Raw genomic sequence first — 22655 nt, 5'->3', positions numbered from 1 at the left:
GGCACTCCCAAGGCTGTCAGTAGTTCTAATGGAATCTTGTCTACGCCCAGGGCCTTGTTTCGTCTCAGGTCTTTCAGTGCTCTATCAAACTTTTCACGCAGTGTCATATCTCCCATTTCATCTTCATCTACATCCTCTTCCATTTCCACAATATTGTCCTCAAGTACATCGCCCTTGTATAGACTCTCTATATACTCCTTCCACCTACCTGCTTTCCCTTCTTTGCTTAGAACTGTGTTTCCATCTGAGCTTCATACAAGTGGCTCTCTTTTCTTCAAAGGTCTATTTAATTTTCCTGTAGGCAAATCTTACCCCTAGAGATATACGCCTCTACATCCTCATCTTTGTCCTCTAGCCATCCTTGCTTAGCCATTTTGCACTTCCTGTCGATCTCATTTTTGAGACGTTTGTATTCCTTTTTGCCTGATTCATTTACAGAAACTAATAGGTAAAAAAAATTATTTTTGCATTACTTGTAGCTTTATATGTCAGGTTCATTTTGAGGTGTCCATCATTTCGTTAATGGTATAATTATTGCGATATTTACGTGGAAGTAAGACGCTGCGCGACATTCGAAAAAGTATCCAATGAAAAATAGAGTTTACTATGATTTTGCGTTTGGTGCATATTACATAATATGGCGGTGAACATGAAGTTTAGCTAACATATTGAATTTTTCTTTAGCCTTGAGTGGAGGTCTCTATTTTGTCACCAATCTCGAGGAATATTGATCTGACGTAGCACACTCACTTGCGATCGCGCCGAGCCAGCGTTACGGCCAGAGTGAAATATCCGCAACATTCCTCATATTTCATAAACAGTTTGAGATAGCGAAATGTGATTTTGAAAAATGGTAGCATGCAAAGGGGAGAGTGTTTTGCTACATGTATCATGCACAACTTCATAGTCTATCATGTTGTTCCACTAACTACAGACTTTTTCGATGAAAGCCCGTAAGTTTTAAAAGCTCTCAATGACTGGTGAAACGAGAAATGCTATGGATTTTGGAACAAGATAAGTGAAGACTTTAAAAGTTTATTTTTACTAAAGATGTGCTTTTTCAGAAGATACTGCCCTTACTTTTCCTCCGTTCATCACTTAATAAACATAATAAACCGCTGTCTCAGAATTCTCTCGCAGTTGCGTCTGCAGAACATATTAGTGAGGTAAGAAGGTGTAAACTCCGCTGTTTTTTGGCAAAGGAAGCAGATTTTAACATGGCAACAAGAGAAATGTATAGCTTTTGGTCAAAATTCGCCACTCGTGACATTTCTCTGAAAGTTACAAATGATTGACAAGCCCGACGAAAATAAATCCTGCATTTTCGGCGGAATTCTCTTTAGATACTAACCAAACACAGGTGAGAGAGCTTGTTCAATTGTCACCACGCAGGTGTGGGCCATGTAATGGGACACCCTCCTCTAACACTGCCTATTTTATAAAAATAACCGATACCAAGTATACTATCAATTCTTCTGTAACATTCTCTGTTTCATGTGATTTTGTATGCAATGTATTATATTTCATACTAAAATGTATAAGAAGAAATTAAGTTGTTACACTCTGTATGTACAGTTAAAATTATTCTTCTTTCAGAAATATTTGAAATTACGAAATTTCTGGTATACTTGAAATTCATATTATTAATTACACAATCTAACGCTAATTATTAAATTTATTTCTGGATTCATTTATGAAATAGTGTTATATCTTAGCGATATTCTTCTTTTGTCAAGAAAGTTTGTAAACTCTTATACTTTGTAAGCTCTCTGGAATATTGTTGAGTACTGCAGAATGTAAGTAGCAGTGGGCATGCCTCTGATGGATGTAGTCGAATTTCTAACCTTGTCAGCAACAATATGAATTTATGTTATGAATTGGAAACTGCAAATGAGCCGTGCGTGGCTCTTTTTACCGCCTTCATCTATTTTACACCCTCTTTTAATGTACTTCCACCTCATTACCTTAATTTAAATTACTACTGTCACTGAGTTCCTGCTTTGCCTGACCGTGACCGGCGCTAGCAGCGCGTATCGATATATCCCCTCTCGTAGTATCTTTGCTCGACTGCTATTACTTCCCGATCGCTGTCTGTCGTAAACGAGTTCGGGTCGCGAGTTCGGGTCGGCCAATCAGTTGGAACTTATCTGGAGCACAGTCCGGACCTGCCAGTCCGGGAGTTGCAATGCGGCACCAGTGCAGTCGGGTTGGAGCAGCAGTGAGGTCTGCGTCGACATGGCTCGCCCCACCATTGCCGCCACGCATCACTTGAGCCGGGCCACGGTCTTGGTGGATCGTCGGTCGGTCGTCCTACCGGACGATGCGGTTTGGCACGCCGATCGTTCATGTGTCGGCTGTGCGTGTGTGCATCAACTCCCGATTTGTCTTCGTGTGTGCTTAGTGACCGTCTTCAGGTCTTTGCAAGTTTTTGTCTGGTTTTGTGTGTAGTTGATTTTATTTCCACTGACGACTATTTTAGATGTTGTCGGCATTCTGCAGAGAGTCGGTCGGTTGCTGCGGACCAGGGAAGTTACCTCCACGCGGTGCAGTCGGCTGGGTCCGCTGGCGGTCCCTGCACAGTGTTGGAGCGTGTGTGGAGCTGTCCGATCGCTACGAGCTTCGTGGTTCGCCGACCCAGGACGTCAAAGTTGAGTAGGGGTTTCAACTACCCAAGCCACGTTATTGATGTTGTGTGGTTCGTTTCGGTGGCTCGCTGTTGGGGAGGTTTTCCTGTGTGCAGCACTGAGTGTTTCTATTGCTGAAATTTAGCCGCCATGCGGTGCAATTAACTATATTGGTTGATTATAATTCAAGTGCACCAGCGGAATTTTCTGCCTTGTGGGCGTTAGTGTTTTCGTTATCTGCCCTGGCTACTGACGTAAATTCAGGCAGTGTTCCTTTTGGGTGAAGTTAACTATATTACCGTATTTAAAATTCAAGTGTACCAGCGGAATATTCTGCCTTGTGGCCGTTCGTGTTCCATTTACCTGCCATGGTCACTAACGTAATTTCAGGCAGCGTCCTTTCCTCACCTGCTGTCCAACATGGTGTGTAGTTTTGGCAGCTAATACATATTTCATTATGGATAATCACGTTCATAACTTTTTGTGTTTGAGTTCTCATATACTTATTGGTGGCAAGCAATTCGTTTTGTCGGTCAGTACTTGGCTGTCCCTTGGTTGGGTTCCAACGGATCAAGTGTAGTTGGGTTCACCACCTGTCTCACATAAGTGAACGAGGGCAGACCGACCTCCGTGGAGGCTTCTGATTGCCGTTTTCTTTATTGTCCTTCTCACCAGTGTTTGATTGTCTGTTTATAATCTATCATAGCCAATGATTTAAAAATTGTTGTTTTTACTGGATTTTATGTATTTTTGAATTTTGGAACATCAATTGTGGGCCTTCAGCCACTTAAATCCTTATTCTAATTGTGGGCCTTCAACCGTTTGTATTGTATCTTGTTTATGTTTGTCTATTCACCCTTGCTTTGAGGCTCTCAGCCTCTCTGTGTATATATATGTTAATTATTTTATTTTTAGTTTTAAATGCACGTTTTTACCAGTTGAGATTTATCTTGTTGCTTTAAGATTTCTTGTTTGGAGGCCTTTAGCCGTAAAATAATAGCCTTTTTGAAATTAGTAGTTCTAAAGGTTCGGCTATGTGCCGTTTTCGTTAAAAGGTTTGTTTAAATTACAATAAATTACAATTTTAAGGTGAAACTGACCCCAACCTTATTTGGCCCTTCCACAGTCCTAATCACCTGTTCTGCCCAGCCGGTTTAGCGGGCGCATCAGTAAAGTCGGTGTGATTTAGAAGGATGGGACAAAATAAAAGAAAATCATAGCAAAAGATAATATTTCTTCAGGTATTTAGTCTTCTGGAACCCACAACGTTAAAAAAAATTACAGCCTCAAGAATGTGCCCCTAGACACAAAAACTGGAGGCAACAACAAGAGAAATAAGTAAAAAGTTTTACTTTTGCATATCTTACGCCTCACGAAGCTTTCAAAACTTGTGCAGAGACAGAGAATTTTAATAGTGATGTGTGGGAGAGTAAGATTACAGCCCCCACTTAATATTTACACAAAATGTGAATGAAGGCTTCAGGTTAGGACAACACTTTCCCTCCAGCACTTGGCGTTTCTCCCACAGCGCCTGCCCGCAGCCCCCACCACTGCCGCTCTGCCCACACGTACCATTTGTACACCTACTGGCCATGATATTCTGCGCGATTCTTACAATGCTGCTGTAGGCACAAGTGTTTCAGAAAACACTGTTTAGCCCCACACTATTCAACATGGAGGCCCGCAACAGAAGGCCCCTACGTCTTTCGCATATTGAGCAGTGTGTGTGGGACCATCGAGATTAGACTGTGAATCAGTGGAAACGTGTCACCTGGACGGATGACTCACATTCCTTGTTACACCAGGTCGATAGTTGTGTCTGAATAAGCCATCACCCAGGCGAACGGCTGGTCGAAACATACACTGTGCCATGAACGCAGACTGGTGAAGTTAGTAGTATGGTATGGGGGGACATTCATCTGGGTTTCAATGAGACCTATGTTAGTAACCGTTGGCACTGTGACAGCTGTGAAATACGTGAACATTACTGCAGACCATCTGCGTTCTTTCATGTTTGATGTCTTCTCCAACGGGATGGCGTCTTCCAGCAGCACAACTGTCAGTGTGACATGACCAGAGTCGTGCTACAGTGCAGGAACATAATAGTGAAGTGACAAGGAAGTCTTACTCCGCAAATTCGCCTGATCAGAACCTGATGGAAAACATCTGGGATGCTACTGGGCACCAGCTCGGTACTCACAAACAGCATCCCCGTAATTTATGGGAATTGGATGACCCGTGCATAGATATGTGGGGCCACATACTTCTGGAAACCCACCAAGGAATGCTAACTCATACTTGTAATCACGTACTCAATCTTTAAATTGATTTTTTGTGTAGACATAGTGTTGTTAACATCAGCGTGAAGTGTGATACCCCTAGCACAAAGACAGTGACATATTATGAAGTTAAGGGTGGTATTTAAGAGCGCTAGAACAATCTCACTCCGCCGATAGTCTTGAAGAAATTTGAGGAGTAATGACCTACCGAGAATTCCCCAGTGTTCCCTATGGGAGGAATCAAGCCGACTAAAGCATTCGATGAATTTTTTTCTGTTGAAGATATCCATCCACACATCGAGCCCTGTGTGACCGATAGTTGTCTTATTAGAACAACGGTATAGTAACACATAAACACAAAGAATCTCATCACTGTGTACACCTACAGTTACAGGTGCATTTGAAAGACAGAGAGGTCTGTGAGTCTATATAATGTAATACTAACCTATAAAAACTAAGGTAAACTGGGGTGCATCTACGATGAATAATCCATTATCTGTAGTCCAGTGGCCGGCCGAGATGGCCGAGCGGTTCTAGGCGCTACAGCCTGGAACCGCGCGACCGCTACGGTCGCAGGTTCGAATCCTGCCTCGGGCATGGGTGTGTGTGATGTCCTTAGGTTAGTTAGGTTTAAGTAGTACTAAGTTCTAGGGAACAGATGATCTCACACGTTAAATCCCATAGTGCTCAGAGCCATTTGCAGTCCAGTGTTTACGTCGATGATAAGCCCACAAAGACTCCACGCCTCGGAGAGCAGTGAATGTACCCAGTAGGCTAATCACCATGTGCGCACGCCATTTTCAGGAAACTATGAGCGAGTAATATCACCTGCATCAAGAGCAGACTCTATTTGGAATGGCACTGCGATACTTGTCGGTTGCCGCCCTTGTGTGCACACTATCCGTAGGAAGCCAAAAGCACAGAATATCGTCCTTCCACTGGGTGCAGCAATTTCTAGACCTAACTGCATTTCCTGCTTGTCAGTAATTGTTCTGTCTTATGATTCCTCTGTTCTTTTTACTCACCTTTCGCTCAAATTACATTATCTGTACGTAGCTCAACTAGCTCTCAGCAACTGCATCTTTAGAAAAAAGTAAAACCTGAGTTTCTCCCGGCGTATACAATTTTCAAACAACTAACACGAATTCATCCAGGTAATGTTTACAGCGACTTCCGATATTTCGGTGGAAGTACACCCCGCCATTTTCGAGGCACAAACTGCAACGGTCAGGTGATGTACAGGCAAATTTAAAAACCTCGGTTCTTGGAGTAATTCAGGAAAGATACACACACACTGAACATTAGTGCCACCAAAGATAACCAAAGTCAGAGATATCGATAGTGAAAGACTACGACGTAGCACGTGAGATAACATTGATTCTGTCCCTCTGTTTTTTGACAAGGGGAGAGCAGGATTCCACGCAGAGTTTAAGCAAAAACCTCCATCCCTGTTTACGAGGTTGCTAGCTAACTTAATCTCAACAGCCTCCTTCCTAACACTGTCACAATAGTTGGACATGCATGCCAATATCTCGGTATTGTTATATAACATAGGGTGACCAGTATCCAAACAATGTTTTGTAATAGAAGATATGCTTTGCTGCTGTAATCGTGTGTGCCGTTTATGCTCACTACATCGGTCCACAACGGGTCTGATAGTCTGACCAACATATGCCACGCCACAGCTACAAGGAACACGATATACAACCGCCTTATGTAAACCAAGATCATCCTTCATCCTTAACAGAACCCAAGAGCATTCTGTTTTAAAATGGAGGTCGGAAAACACGTTTCACGTCGTATTTCCGTAAAATGCTGTCGATCTTGTTGGATGTGTCGACTCAGTATTATCAACCACCCCATTGCACAGTTGGTCGATAGCGCAACGCACGTTCAAACTTTCACTATACCCATTTTGACGAAATGTACCTCTGCGTCGGAAACGACATGTGCCCTGTGTACCAAGGTACGAAGTACCCCGTCACGCTGAGCCGGATGGTGACAACTATCAGCCTGTAAAAAGAAGTCAGTGTGTGTGCGTTTCCGGTAAACTGCATGTACCAATGATCCATTAACCTTCCTCCTAACCAAAACATCAATAAAGGGAAGGCAACCATCTTCTTCCACCTCTATCGTAAAACGAATGTTCAGGTGGATCAGGTTCAGATGTTCTAAAACGGCATTAAAATTTTCCGTGCCATGAGGCCAAACAACAAAAGTATCATCAACATAACTGAAGAAACAGGCAGGTTTCAATGGCACCGACTCCAATGCATGTTCCTCGAAGTCTTCCACAAACAAATTTGCAAGCACAGGAGACAACAGACTACCCATTGCAACTCCATCTGTCTGCTCGTAATACTGGTCACTGAATAAAAAGTAAGTGAATCTCAGCACATACCGGAGAGATTAATTATTTCAACACCAAACCTAACCTCAGTCAACCGCAACGCATCAGACACAGGAACACGAGTGAAGAGACAGACCACATCAAAACTTAGTAAAATATCAGAGTCATTCAACCGTATTCCTTCTAAAGACGTAAGAAATCAGCTGAGTTCCTTATATGATGTTCGCACCGACCAACGTGTGGACTTAACAGAGAAACAAGATGCTTGGCTACCCGATATGTCGGAGCACCGATATTGCTCACTATAGGACGGAAAGGAACCCATTCCTTGTGTACCTTCGGAAGTCCATATAACCTAGGGGGAACAGCACTATAGGTGCTAAGACTCTTGAACTCTTGATAGTTTCCTGTGACAAACCACTTTTCTTCAGGAGGCTGTAGGTTTTTCTCTCAACACTTTTCGTGGGGTCAGCATAGATCCTGCGGTACGCTGAGTCAAATGATAAACGTTACATCTTTTGTACATAATCCTGTTTGTTTAAAACAACAGTGACAGTTTCCTTGTCTGCAGGTAAAATAACAATATCAGGATCCACTTCGAGAAAGCGTAAAGCAGCCCTCTCTGCTGCTGTTACATTACTCTAGGGTGGGCGAGCCTTAGACAACTCGGGCAAGCATCCCCCCTAACCTTCTCTGCAGCCTCAGGAGATAGTTTGCAATCTGCCTATTGAATTGAAATAATAAAATCAATTACCGGCAAAATCTTCGGTGTGGGTGGAAAATTTAAACCCTTCACTATCAAGGATAAGGTTGCGTCGTCAAAAGATTTCTCTGTGAGATTTATCACAGAACGTCGAGATACAAAATCAAACTCCGAGCGATGGAAACATTCAAACTTTGCCAAATGTAGAGCAGTAACAGAATTGTATTACCAATCAGCTTGAGTCCATGAGATACCGTCCAAGCAATCCCAAGCGAAACCAGACAATTTGGAAGCAACCATTAAATGGAAACGAAACAATTTTTTGGAAACAGAATGCAAACGTCGACGAGTAAAACCAATCCTTTCACGCCCAATAGCCAAGCCAGCACGTTGCTTGATGCAACTGGTGGCAGGAGAATTAATATGGTGCACAACCTTGGCACATGTTGGGACACGATTTTCATCACAACACCTCAATAAAAACGACAAAGCACATTCCAGTCTAACTCGACAGCTACGAAGTCCGTCGTTTCCTGTGATTGCAAATTTGTTTATGGAAGACTTCGAGGAACGTGCTTTGTGGTCGGCGACTTTGAAACCCGCCTGTTTCTTCAGTTATGTTGATGATACTTTTGTTGTTTGCCCTCTTGGCACGGAAAATTTGAATGCCTTTGCAGAACATCTGAACTCGATCCACGCGAACATTCGTTTTACGATGGAGGTGGAAAAGGATGGCTGCCTTCCCTTTCTTGATGTTTTGGTTAGGAGGAAAATTGATGGAAACGAAACAATTTTTTAGAAATAGAATGCAAACGTCGACGAGTAAAACCAATCCTTTCTCGCCCAATAGCCAAGCCAGCACGTTGCTTGATGCAACTGGTGGCAGGAGAATTAATATGGTGCACAACCTTGGCACATGTTGGGACACGATTTTCATCACAACACCTCAATAAAACATGCAGTTTACCGGAAACACACACACATTGACTTGTATTTACAGGCTGATCAAATGGTTCAAATGGCTCTGAGCACTACGGGACTTAACATCTGAGGTCATCAGTCCCATATAACTTAGAACTACTTAAACCGAACTAACCTAAGGACATCACACACTTCCATGCCCGAGGCAGGATTCCAACCTGCGACCGTAGCGGTCGCGCGGTTCCAAACTGAAGTGCCTAGAACTGCTAAGCCACCCCGGCCGGCTACAGGCTGACAGTTGTCAGCATCCTGCTTAGCGTGAAGGGGTGCTTCCTATCTTGGTACACAGTCATTTCCGACAATGAGACTTTGCCAGCTGAGCTGGTCCATCTTGAAGCTATATTTCATCAAAATGGGTACAGATGCGAGGTGCCGGGGCTAGCAGTGGATTTAACACTAAATTCTTCTAGAATCTTCATATGTAAATGATGCTCTAAGCCCCCCCCCCCCTCCCATCCTATTCTAACTCCGACTTTTGCTGTTGCACATGGATTAAGAATAAACGCGAACTGACTGTAATCGACCATGCAAGTGGAGTAGAAAAGAGTTTGGCACCTGCAATAATTTAATTTGATAGAAATTAATTAAATAAAGGAAAGATTCATTAACGCAGTGAGAAATGAAAGGGTTGCTCTACCGATTAACAGAATGAAGGTTCTGTCCAAAATAACAATATGATTTATTATAACTAAACTCAAAATAATAAACATTTACAATACATCAAATTGGCTCAAATTGGATACTCAAATAAATGCTGTGAAGGTGAAGTTGTCCCTAAACTAGATTGTGACATTTATGACGAAGTGGTATGTGGTGCCAATTCCTTTCAACTCAAATCTTAAGAGAAACACACAGCCAAACCAACATTAATTGCTGCTACAGTAGTGAGAACTCAGACAATGAACACCCAAGACAGAACAAAGTTAGAAAAGACGAACAGGCGCGCTCTGCTGAGCTCTGATTATCACCTAGCAAAATCCCTAATCTGCCGGTGCTGCGTACATACATTACCAAGCTGTCTTCTTAACTGCAGGAACATGATCTGGCGTACCGGAGGCGATGGCTGATTGCTTCGACGTCCCGTCGTGGTGATGATAATGTCGCGAGGATAGTCCGAAACAAATAATCCTGGACTGGTTGTTCCAGACTAAAGACTTCCTAGGAATACAAATGCGCCTCTGAGGGAGACGAAGAAGGCTCGCCACACAATCACTGACGGTACAGTGATTGATTTTAACAAGCCAAGTCACACAGTAACTCCGATACAGTCAACTTTAGCCAAAACTGCTCAAGACAGACAACATAGGCCGCTTGTACGCAGAACGCTCAGTTGCCAACTGTACTCGGAAAGTTACTTCGTCAAGCAGTTACAATTAAATAAAAGTATATTAAACAGCCAACGGATGGCAGGCTGTCCAGAGCAGCGAGAGCTCAGTCTTGTAACCTACTCCGAACGAAAGGCGAGAGCTGACACTCTCAAGAGCACCCGTACAAGCCGAACACAGAACATTGCCGCCCCCAAGACAGTGGTCGTGGTTAAACGTTCCAATCAGCAACTCGAAAACCGGCGGAAAATTCCCCTCTATTGCCGACGCAGTACTATTCCACCAATGGAGATACTTGGCGCCAATTTCTGCGCCGATTTTGCTACGTCACGGAGCTATTCCCTGAGCAAGCTAATCACAGTTATGATTTTTCAGAAAACGCGGGAATTTGCCCGCCAAGACTGCCTGGGAACACAAGTCATTCCCACGCCTCGCTGGTAGCCCGCCAGAAAGTGTTTTCACTAAGTTTCTGCGAAGTAACGGAATTTCTAGCCCAGCCGCTCCTTCTGGCCCCTCTGGGCGTGTCGCTCCCGCTCTTATGACAACGTCGGCGTCTGGAAAGCATTCACTCGACTCCCTCACACCCGTCGGCTTAACCCCTTCAGCAGAACCCGCCTATCACCGGACCACCCAGTTGACGAGAGACGCTGCGTGAGAAGTCCGCGTGTGAAGGAATAACGACTATTCACCGTATGCAATTAGAGAGGAAAATCGAATTACTCAGAGTAAGATAGAAATAGAAATTGAACGTGTGTTGCGCTATCGACCAGTTGTGCAAAGGGTGGTTGATGATAATACTGGGTTCACACCTGCCTTTTTGCCTTACGTAGGAGGCACTTCCAACAAGATCAGTCGTATTTTACGGAAATATGATGTTATATGTGTTTTCCAACATCCATCTCAATATAGGGTGCTTTTGGGTTCTGTTAAGGATGATCTTAGTTTGCCTAACGCGGGTGTATAACGCATTCCTTGTAGCTGCGGCATGGCATATATTGGTCAGACTATCAGGATCATGGTGGATCAATGTAGTGAGCATAAACAGCACACACGATTACAGCAGCCAAGTAAATCTGCTATTTCCGAACATTGTTTGGATACTGGTCACCCTATGTTACATAACAATACCGAGATATTGGCATGCACATCCAACTATTGGGACAGTGTTATTAAGGAGGCTGTTGAGATTAAATTAGCGAGCAACCTTGCAAACAGGGATGGAGGTTTCTGCTTAAACTTTGCTTGGAATCCTGCTATTTCCCTTGTCAAAAAACAGAGGGACAGAGTCAATTTTTACTATTAAAAAGAGTCTTGATCACGATTTATTTATTAAGGTGACCGGTTTCGACCACTACCAAGGTCATTTTCAGACCATTGAAAATGAACCTCTTTCTGCTGGAGAATCACTACATCTCACATGCTATTTCGTAGTCTTTCACTATCGATACCTCTGATTTTGGTCATCTTTGGTCGCACTAGTGTTCAGTGTGTGTGTGTATCTTTCCTGAATTACTCCAAGAACCGAGGTTTTAAATTTGCCTGTACATCACCAGTCCGTTGCAGCCTGTGCCTTGAAAATGGCGGGGTGTTCTCCCGCCGAAATATCGGCGGTCGCTGTAAACATTACCTGGCTGTTTGAAAAAAGAACAAAGTAGTAATGCCGAAATTTTTTAACAAGGTACAGGATTGCTATACTGCATATTTGCCGTTTTCACGTGTTTAGAAGCGCCAGTCACGTTCCAGTAACTGCTGTATATTCCCATATGCAGTGTAGATGCTAACCGTCAACTAGGGTCTTAAAAATACTGCCACTGATCTCCGAGTGCAAATCTACGCCAACCTGTCGCTAGGGACCTAATTGTGAGACAGTTTCGGCTAGCGACTTAAATCACAGCTGGATTGAAGCTACCTAGCAGAAAATAAAATCTGCCTCCACCATTACTGAATTTAGTGTCGATTAATGAGAGGTTTCGGATTGACCGGCGCTATATGATGGATGTAACCGCAGGACAGTTTATTTTCTTATGCAAGAAACGTACTGAAGGCGGACAAACATTCGGAAACACCACAAACACAACACATTACCGTACCCAGTACGGTGCAGTAAAACCGTTTTCATTCAAAACTTTTTCTAGTCGTTTCTGAATGGATAAATACAGGTCCTGTACGGTTTTAAAGGGAATCTTAAACCATTCTTCTTGCAAAATTGTGGCAACGTTAGATAACGATGATGGAGGCGGGTAGCGATCATGCACCCTTATCTCCAAAGTAGCCCACCAGGGATGAATAATAATGATTGTGGTGGCCAGGGGAGAGTCAACATTTCATTCTCCTGCTTACAAAACCAGTCCTGGACAATGCGAGCTGAGTGAACAGGTGTCCTGTCGTCTTCACAGTAATGTGACGTTGCAGGGTAATCAAGACGTCCTTGTAATATTACGATATGGCTGCACAAATCATCACCGAACCGCCGCCATGTTTCTTCCTTGGGACTTACACTCGACCAGAAGTTGGAAACATTTTGCATTAATAGACATCCGACCATTTGACATTCATCCCCTGCTTCATAGTGCAGGTTTTATGGCTTCAAACCATGATTTCCTTTTACGGACATTTGCATCACTGATGTACGGCTTTGTAATTCCAGCTCGCCTTGCAATTCCCTGCTTCTGGAACTCCCTTTGTGTTGTTTTGACACTGACAGGATTCGCGAAGTCAGTTTTGCAGGGTCTTTTGCAGTGTCGTCTTCTAATTTATCGTCACAGTCCTCTTCAATGAGCGCCCTTCACGATCACTCGACACAGACTTTCGTCCGCTCTGAAAATTAGCAGATGGTGTTTTCCCGCTTTCCGTATATGCGGTATAAATCTTGTTTAGTGCCTCTTGAAACATCGAACTCTTCTGCTACCTAGTTTATGGCAGCATCCACCATGCGAGCATCAACAATTTGCCCACGTTATAATTCACTAAGCTTCAACATAATGCACTCATAATTGCACAGAACACTATTCTGATCGCGAATGACACTTGCAACACATTGGGAACCCTGCACAGGCGCTGTTCGTGGTCAAATAAACCACCACAACCTGAAGGCATCACCAGCATCTGCGTTTGTTTTAAAGCTGTATTTCTCACGGTGTTTCCATATCTTTGTACAACTCATGTATCTTCTGGCACCCTCTTCTAACCTTGCTACGTTGTTCAATGTTCCCACTCACTGTTCGGCGTCAGTTTTATTGTTCTGTGAACTATTATTTTCATCAAATTTAAATCAGACGTAACTTTGGTTGACGGATCCATTTTCTGTAAGAAACATACACGAAACACTTTTATTTTACCTCACATCCTGTGCCAATGGCAGTTCAAACTCCTTGATAAATTACACTATCTGTTAACAAGCTACTCAGAACTCAGTGTGTGTGTGTGTGTGTGTGTGTGTGTGTGTGTGTGTGTGTGTGTGTGTGTGCTCTGAAAAAGAATAGCGAATAGTGCTGGTGGTTGGCCAGGAACGTTTGGGAATCTATGGATCAGAGTGACTACCCTAAACATAAGGAAACAACCTCACAATGCATGAACAATTGATTATACATGCATAAATAGGCTGTTATAAATAAATTTCTGTGAAATGATGAAGGACATATAGAAGTACTATTATAATTAATTATTACACTACTGGCCATTAAAATTGCTACGCCACGAAGATGACGTGCTGCAGACGCGAAATTTAACGGACAGGAAGAAGACGCAGTGATATGCAAATGATTGGCTTTTCAGAGCATTCACACAAGGTCGGCGCCGGTGGCGAAACCTACAACGTGCTGACATGAGGAAAGTTTCCAACCGATTTCTCATACACAAACAGCAGTTGACCGTCGTTGCCTGATGAAACGTTGCTGTGATGCCTCGTGTAAGGAGGAGAAATACGTACCATCACGTTTCCGACTTTGATAAAGATCGGATTGTAGCCTATCGTGATTGCGGTTTATCGTATCGCGACATTGCTGCTCGCGTTGGTAGAGGCCCAATGACTGTTAGCAGAATGTGGAATCGGTGGGTTCAGAAGGGTAATACGGAACGCCGTGCTGCATCCCAATGGCCTCGTATCACTAGCAATCGAGATGACAGGCATCTTATCCGCATAGCTGTAACGGATCGTGCAGCAGCCACGTCTCGATCCCTGAGTCAACAGATGGGGACGTTTGCAAGACAACAACCATCTGCACGAAAAGTTCGACGACGTTTGCAGCAGCATGGACTGTCAGCTCGGAGACCATGGCTGCGGTTACCCTTGACGCTGCATCACAGACAGGAGCGCCTGCGATGGTGTACTCAACGACGAACCTGGGAGCACGAATGGCAAAACGTCATTTTTTCGGATGAATCCAGGTTCTGTTTACAGCATCATGATAGTCGCATCCGTGTTTGGCGACATCGCGGTGAACACACGTTGGAAGCGCGTATTCGTCATCGCCATACTGGCGTACCACCAGGCGTGCCATTGGTTACACGTCTCGGTCACCTCTTGTTCGCATTGACGGCACTTTGAACAGTGGACGTTACATTTCAGATGTGTTACGACCCGTGGCTCTACCCTTGATTCGATCCCTGCGAAACCCTATATTTCAGCAGGATAATGCACGACCGCATATTGCAGGTCCTGTACGGGCCTTTCTGGATACAGAAAAAGTTCGACTGCTGCCCTGGCCAGCACATTCTCCAGATCTCTCACCCACTGAAAACGTCTGGTCAATGGTGGTCGACAACTGGTTCGTCACAATACGCCAGTCACTACTCTTGATGAACTGTGGTATCGTGTTGAAGCTGCATGGGCAGCTGTACCTGTACACGCCATCCAACCTCTGTTCGACTCAATGCCTAGGCTATTAAGTCCGTTATTACGGCCAGAGGTGGTTGTTCTGGGTACTGAGTTCTCACCACCTATGCACCCAAATTGCGTGAAAATGTATGGTTCAAATGGCTCTGCGCACTATGCGACTTAACTTCTGAGATCATCAGTCGCCTAGAACTTAGAACTAATTAAACCTAACTAACGTAAGGACATCACATACATCCATGCCCGAGGCTGGATTCGAACCTGCGACTGTAGCGGTCGCTCGGCTCCAGACTGTAGCGCCTAGAACCGCAGGCCACTCCGGCCGGCGTGAAAATGTAATCACATGTCAGTTCTACTGTAATATAGTTGTCCAATGAATACCCATTTATCATCTGCACTTCTTCTTGGTGCAGCAATTTTAATGGCCAGTAATATACATACATAAATAGGCTGTTATATATAAGTTTCTGTGACATTCTGAAGAATTTAAAGGAGTACCATATAAACTGCGCTGCATATTATACTCAAAACTGGACTTCAGGGTTAAAAAGGATCTCTCAGAAAAATTGTTTCTGTTTATTAGTTTAGTTGTGAAAGGCAAAGATGATATGATTGATCACATATGAACTATGGTTCATAACTTTCAAGAATGTTTACAAAGTCGCACAAAATACATTAGGAAAGACAAAAACGCATTAGAGTTTAAAGAAAACAAATCGTAAGAATTCAGACTGTATTGGTTTATTCAGTCGACACATGATTTTCCATACATTATACTGTAAATGAATGCTGACAAGCAGGCTCGGTCCAATGAGCGTCGACTAACGAAAGTGCCGGGCACTGTTTAACGATTCCTTGAGGAATGGTGCTTTGACAGCTCTCCAATTGTAAAAAATACTCCAGGATTTATTATTATTATTATTATTATTGCCCTTTAAGTGTGGAATTAAGCCAGATGGTGCTCCAGCCGACTTTGTGACACATGTGCGGATGTGACACTGTTGCGGAGACAGAATGTGTTGACATTTCCGCAAAGCCCAAAACACTTCAGGTAGTTAGCTTCTTTAACTTACAACCAAGCTGTCACATTCCAATCTAATCTAGGCCTTGGGCTAAGCTAGGGAGCAGTCGATCATCACAACCACGCTTTATAAGTGTGCCACCTCCCCTCCCCCCCACTTTGCTATCTGTGCAGGACCGGACTAAGTCACAAGCGACACAAGCGACCGCTTGGGGCTCCACAATAAGAGCGCCTTTGGCGCTTCTAGCACAGAATTCGTACATAGTGTGTATCAGTAGCGAAAAAACCCATTTCCATGCTCAACAGATTTAGATTCACTTTTAATTGTCATTCCAAGAGTCCAACGAATGCCAAGTTATGTATAAGGGACGGAGGGAAGGGGAGGGGAGACAAATCGTATAGCGATTGTGTGGAAAATGGAGAGGCTGGGGGAGGGAGTGGCAAATGATTTTTCACGTTTGTGGACAAATGTTCTCGAATTGTCCCGAAGCTGCGAAAAACCATGTATTCCACAGGCTCCGCAGAAATATCTCTCCGCTGAAGTGTCACTCCGCACAGGTGCACCAAGTCATGCCAACCATGGACTGAGCAGTTAATAACAAATATGTGTTTCTTTTCCAATGTGCAGTGAACGGTTAATAACCGTTAACAATAACAATAGTGTGGATAACATAAAATCAAGCTGCATTGTTGTATGTCTCTCTAGTGTCTTTTACATTAGTCGGGTTCCGGTTCTCGTATACCTTCTGCACCGTGAGTTTAACAGAGATCTGTGTCCAAGAACAAACTTTATTCTGATGCAAGTCTTTGATGTTTTACATGTTGGGTTTAACTGAGAATAAAATAAAAGTTACCATTATAACGTTATCGTTTTGGGGCCCAACCTGTTTCCTTCGAAGACTTTGCAACACAATGTCCACTTGCATAACAACATTGTAAACATTGCCATAATGTTTCGGTCAGAAGCCACATTTTCTTCTCTCGTCATTTTTTAAAGCTTTTTGCTGTTGGAGAAGTATACTTCAATGCGATCGAGCGTCTTATTTAAGGTGGACGAGAATAAATTCAAATTATCAGTAAATTTACTGATCTAGAAATCAGTTCATTGCAGGGGTTACCAAACTTTTTCTCTCATGTAACACTTTGAGAATCTTGGTACGTTGGTGGAACAATTTGTACATTCTGAAGACTAATAAAATTTTAAGAAATGAAATAAACTTGTTTTATTCAGCGATAAATTAGTTAAAAATTTATAATTAATAAAACAGAAATCATAATAAAAAATTTTAAAAATAATTAATACTTTCAAAATGTCGAAAAATCGCCATGTTATTAATAGTTTTTAGTGGAGCACTTATTCATTTCCCGTGGAACCCCAGTGTCGCAAATACACTCCTGGAAATGGAAAAAAGAACACATTGACACCGGTGTGTCAGACCCACCATACTTGCTCCGGACACTGCGAGAGGGCTGTACAAGCAATGATCACACGCACGGCACAGCGGACACACCAGGAACCGCGGTGTTGGCCGTCGAATGGCGCTAGCTGCGCAGCATTTGTGCACCGCCGCCGTCAGTGTCAGCCAGTTTGCCGTGGCATACGGAGCTCCATCGCAGTCTTTAACACTGGTAGCATGCCGTGACAGCGTGGACGTGAACCGTATGTGCAGTTGACGGACTTTGAGCGAGGGCGTATAGTGGGCATGCGGGAGGCCGGGTGGACGTACCGCCGAATTGCTCAACACGTGGGGCGTGAGGTCTCCACAGTACATCGATGTTGTCGCCAGTGGTCGGCGGAAGGTGCACGTGCCCGTCGACCTGGGACCGGACCGCAGCGACGCACGGATGCACGCCAAGACCGTAGGATCCTACGCAGTGCCGTAGGGGACCGCACCGCCACTTCCCAGCAAATTAGGGACACTGTTGCTCCTGGGGTATCGGCGAGGACCATTCGCAACCTTCTCCATGAAGCTGGGATACGGTCCCGCACACCGTTAGGCCGTCTTCCGCTCACGCCCCAACATCGTGCAGCCCGCCTCCAGTGGTGTCGCGACAGGCGTGAATGGAGGGACGAATGGAGACGTGTCGTCTTCAGCGATGAGAGTCGCTTCTGCCTTGGTGCCAATGATGGTCGTATGCGTGTTTGGCGCCGTGCAGGTGAGCGCCACAATCAGGACTGCATACGACCGAGGCACACAGGGCCAACACCCGGCATCATGGTGTGGGGAGCGATCTCCTACACTGGCCGTACACCACTGGTGATCGTCGAGGGGACACTGAATAGTGCACGGTACATCTAAACCGTCATCGAACCCATCGTTCTACTATTCCTAGACCGGCAAGGGAACTTGCTGTTCCAACAGGACAATGCACGTCCGCATGTATCCCGTGCCACCCAACGTGCTCTAGAAGGTGTAAGTCAACTACCCTGGCCAGCAAGATCTCCGGATCTGTCCCCCATTGAGCATGTTTGGGACTGGATGAAGCGTCGTCTCACGCGGTCTGCACGTCCAGCACGAACGCTGGTCCAACTGAGGCGCCAGGTGGAAATGGCATGGCAAGCCGTTCCACAGGACTACATCCAGCATCTCTACGATCGTCTCCATGGGAGAATAGCAGCCTGCATTGCTGCGAAAGGTGGATATACACTGTACTAGTGCCGACATTGTGCATGCTCTGTTGCCTGTGTCTATGTGCCTGTGGTTCTGTCAGTGTGATCATGTGATGTATCTGACCCCAGGAATGTGTCAATAAAGTTTCCCCTTCCTGGGACAATGAATTCACGGTGTTCTTATTTCAATTTACAGGAGTGTAGTAATCGAGATGTAAATGGTGTACGTACAAATTCAGACAAAGAGTCTCGATCAACGGCGGCAGCAAAGAAAATGATAGCATGGCTGAGGAAAGAAGTAAAAGAAAGAGCAAACCTCCCTATTATCGATCTGGTAGAGGGGAGAAGCATTTTAAAGGCCTGTTGACAGATAAGGACAGAATAATAGGAAATAAAGTGGGACATGCGGGAAAATCAAGAGCGTGAAGGTGTAGAGAAAATTACTACGAAAAACGTACAAAAGGCGGCTACACTGGAAAATCACCAGGACCTGGAAATGTAGTAGTAGAATTAGTGAGGTAAGTACCATGCATTCTGTATGGATATCGAAGCACGTTATTTAATGATTGCATGTGGAGTGGGGAGAAAATTGCATTAAAGTGGAACTTAGCGTATCTATACCCCATGTATAAAAAAGGTAGGTGGCATAAGTGTCACAAGCACAATTAGCAGGTTGTGTGGGAGGATTTTAAAATCAAGAATGAAGAAGTTTGTAAATAAAGTGGAAGAACTAAGTGTCATAGAAGAGGCAGGTCATGTGTAGATAACATCTTTACCCTAAGGCAGATCATAGAAAAGAGACTGGAAAGGATCCTAAGCAGTCATTTGGTTTTCATAGATTTTGAGAAAGCATATGACACAGTGCCACTATAGTTATTGTTCGAGGTGCTGCGGCTAGGGGAACTGCCAAAACTTTATGTAATAAGTATCATAAACCTCTACAAGCCAGGTGGTAGGAAAAGAAATTTCTAGAGAGGTCTTCAGAATAACTAAAGGACTGAAGCAATGTTGCTGTCTGTGTTCCACACGATGTATGTGGAGAAGTCACTGCATCCGTCGTGTAGAAAGTGCATGAGCATGGGGACTGTAGTAAGAAACCAGTGAATATACACACTTTTCTATGCTGATGATCACGATTTTGCAGCAAACGATGAAGAGGATATAGTTTGTTATATGCTTAGGAAGTTGCAAGAGGAGTATAAAGAGAGGAGTTTGAAAATTAATTTTGAGAAGACAGAATATCTATGTTGCGGAGAAGAGGAAAGGAACCTGGACTTTGACGGACAGCTTATTAAAATATGTAAAGAGTTCAGGTAGCTGGATTGTACCCTATCACGTGACGGAAGATGTGCAGAAATATCCAACGACAGTTCAGGCAGGGAAGGACGGCCATCCAAAAATTAGACCCTGTACTTTGGTCATCAAAAATGAGATTAACGATTAAAATTCATTTATACGAATCCATAGTTGAAGCAATAACAAGCAGTTAGTGGTTGAACTCACGTAAAGAAATAAAAAGAGACTTAGAGTTTTAGAAATGGACCACTTCAGAAGAGTCTGAAAAATTTCCCGACTTGATCACTTAAGAAATGAGGAAATAAGAGAAAGGTTCAAATGGCTCTGAGCACTATGGGATTTAATTTCTGAGGTCATTAGTCCCCTAGAACTTAGAACTAGTTAAACCTAACTAACCTAAGGACATCACAAACATCCATGCCCGAGGCAGGATTCGAACCTGCGACCGTAGCGGTCTTGCGGTTCCAGACTGCAGCGCCTTTAACCGCACGGCCACTTCGACCGGCTAAGAGAAAGGACCCAGGCTCATTACAGTAGTACGGATAGAATAGACGAAAGGCAGCTAGGATGGTTTGGGCACGTCAAAAGAAAGGATGAAGACAGATAGCCTAAGAGAGTACTTTCATGGCAAACTTCTGGAACGATAGGAAGAGAAAGACCACAGACAGTGTGGCTGAGTGGTGTCCACGAAGCGATGGAGAGAAGAGGAATGGAAGGGGACGAGGAAGAATGGCGAGATCGGGGCATTTGGCGAAAGAGATGCGGGATCCAGCGATAGGTGTAGGCCCCCTCAGCATGGAAGGATTAACACTATGATATTCTGCGACATATTTGTCATCACCAGTCTTAAATTGACGTTTTTCACGATTGACATTCAGCTTCAGTTCTTTGTCAGCAAATTACTAACCGTGCTAAATCCTTTGTCGGCTAAATACGACAACGAGAAAATTTTGAAATTAGTTTTAATTTCAGTGCCTTTTTACATGGACACTTCTGTTGTGAAAACTGCTACCATCCAAACTTCGCAGTTCTCCTGCATACCTACAGGGACTAGCACTCCTGAAAGAAACTGCTCTCCCTTAGGTAGAAGAGGTACTGGCGGAAGTGAATATGCGAGGGGAGGTCGTGATAGCTTGGATAGCCCAGTATTCAGCCGGTAGAGTACGTACCCGCGAAATGCAAAGCATCCCAGGTTACAGTCTCCGTCCTTTAGAAAACGGCTGTGAAACGGAAATCAGCACTATTCCAGTCATGTGTTAAGAAACATCTACATCTACATCCATACTCCGCAAGCCACATGACGGTGTGTGGCGGAGGGTACCTTGAGTACCTCTATTGATTCTCCCTTCTATTCCAGTCTCGTATTGTTCGTGGAAAGAAAGATTGCCTCTGTGTGGGCTCTAATTTCTCTGATTTTATCCTCATGGTCTCTTCGCGAGATATACGTAGGGGGAGCAATATACTGCTTGACTCCTCGGTGAAGGTATGTTCTCGAAACTTCAACAAAAGCCCGTACCGAGCTACTGAGCGTCTCTCTTGCAGAGTCTTCACTGGAGTTTATCTATCATCTCCGTAACGCTTTCGCGTTTACTAAATGATCCTCTAACGAAGCGCGCTGCTCTCCGTTGGATTTTCTCTACCTCCTCTATCAACTCTATCTGGTACGGATCCCACACTGGTGAGCAGTATTCAAGCAGTGGGCGAACAAGCGTACTGTAACCTACTTCCTTTGTTTTCGGACTGCATTTCCTTAGGATTCTGCCAATGAATCTCAGTCTGGCATCTGCTTTACCGAAGATTAATTTTATATGGTCATTCCATTTTAAATCACTCCTAATGCCTACTCTCAGATAATTTATGGAATTAACTGCTTCCAGTTGCTTACCTGCTATATTGTAGCTAAATAATGAAGGATCTTTCTTCCTATCTATTCGCAGCACATTACAATTGTCTACATTGAGATTCAATTGCCATTCCCTGCAACATGCGTCAATTCGCTGCAGATCCTCCTGCATTTCAGTACAATTTTCCATTGTTACAGCCTCTCGATATACTACAGCATCATCCGCAAAAAGCCTCAGCGAACTTCCGATGTTATCCACAAGGTCATTTATATATATTGTGAATAGTAACGGTCATACTACACTCCCCTGTGGCACACCTGAAATCACTCCTACTTCGGAAGACTTCTCTCCATTGAGAATGACATGCTGCTTTGTTATCTAGGAACTCTTCAATCCAATCACACAATTGGTCTGATAGTCCATATGCTCTTACTTTGTTCATTAAACGACTGTGGGGAACGGTATCAAACGCCTTGCGGAAGTCAAGAAACACGGCATCTACCTAGGAACCCGTGTCTATGGCCTTCTCAGTCTCGTGGAGCGAGCTGGGTTTCACACGATCGTGTTTTTCGAAACCCATGCTGATTCCTACAGAGTAGATTTCTAGTCTCCAGAAAAGTCATTATACTCGAACATAATACGTGTTCCAAAATTCTACAACTTACTGACGTTAGAGATGTAGGTCTACAATTCTGCACATCTGTTCGACGTCCCTTCTTGAAAACGGGGATGACCTGTGCCCTTTCCAATCTTTTGGAACGCTACACTCTTCTAGAGACCTACGGTA

Source organism: Schistocerca cancellata, chromosome 2 (assembly GCF_023864275.1).
Source record: "Schistocerca cancellata isolate TAMUIC-IGC-003103 chromosome 2, iqSchCanc2.1, whole genome shotgun sequence".
NCBI classification, from domain to species: Eukaryota; Metazoa; Arthropoda; class Insecta; order Orthoptera; family Acrididae; genus Schistocerca; species Schistocerca cancellata.
Note: the sequence above shows the minus strand (reverse complement) of the source record.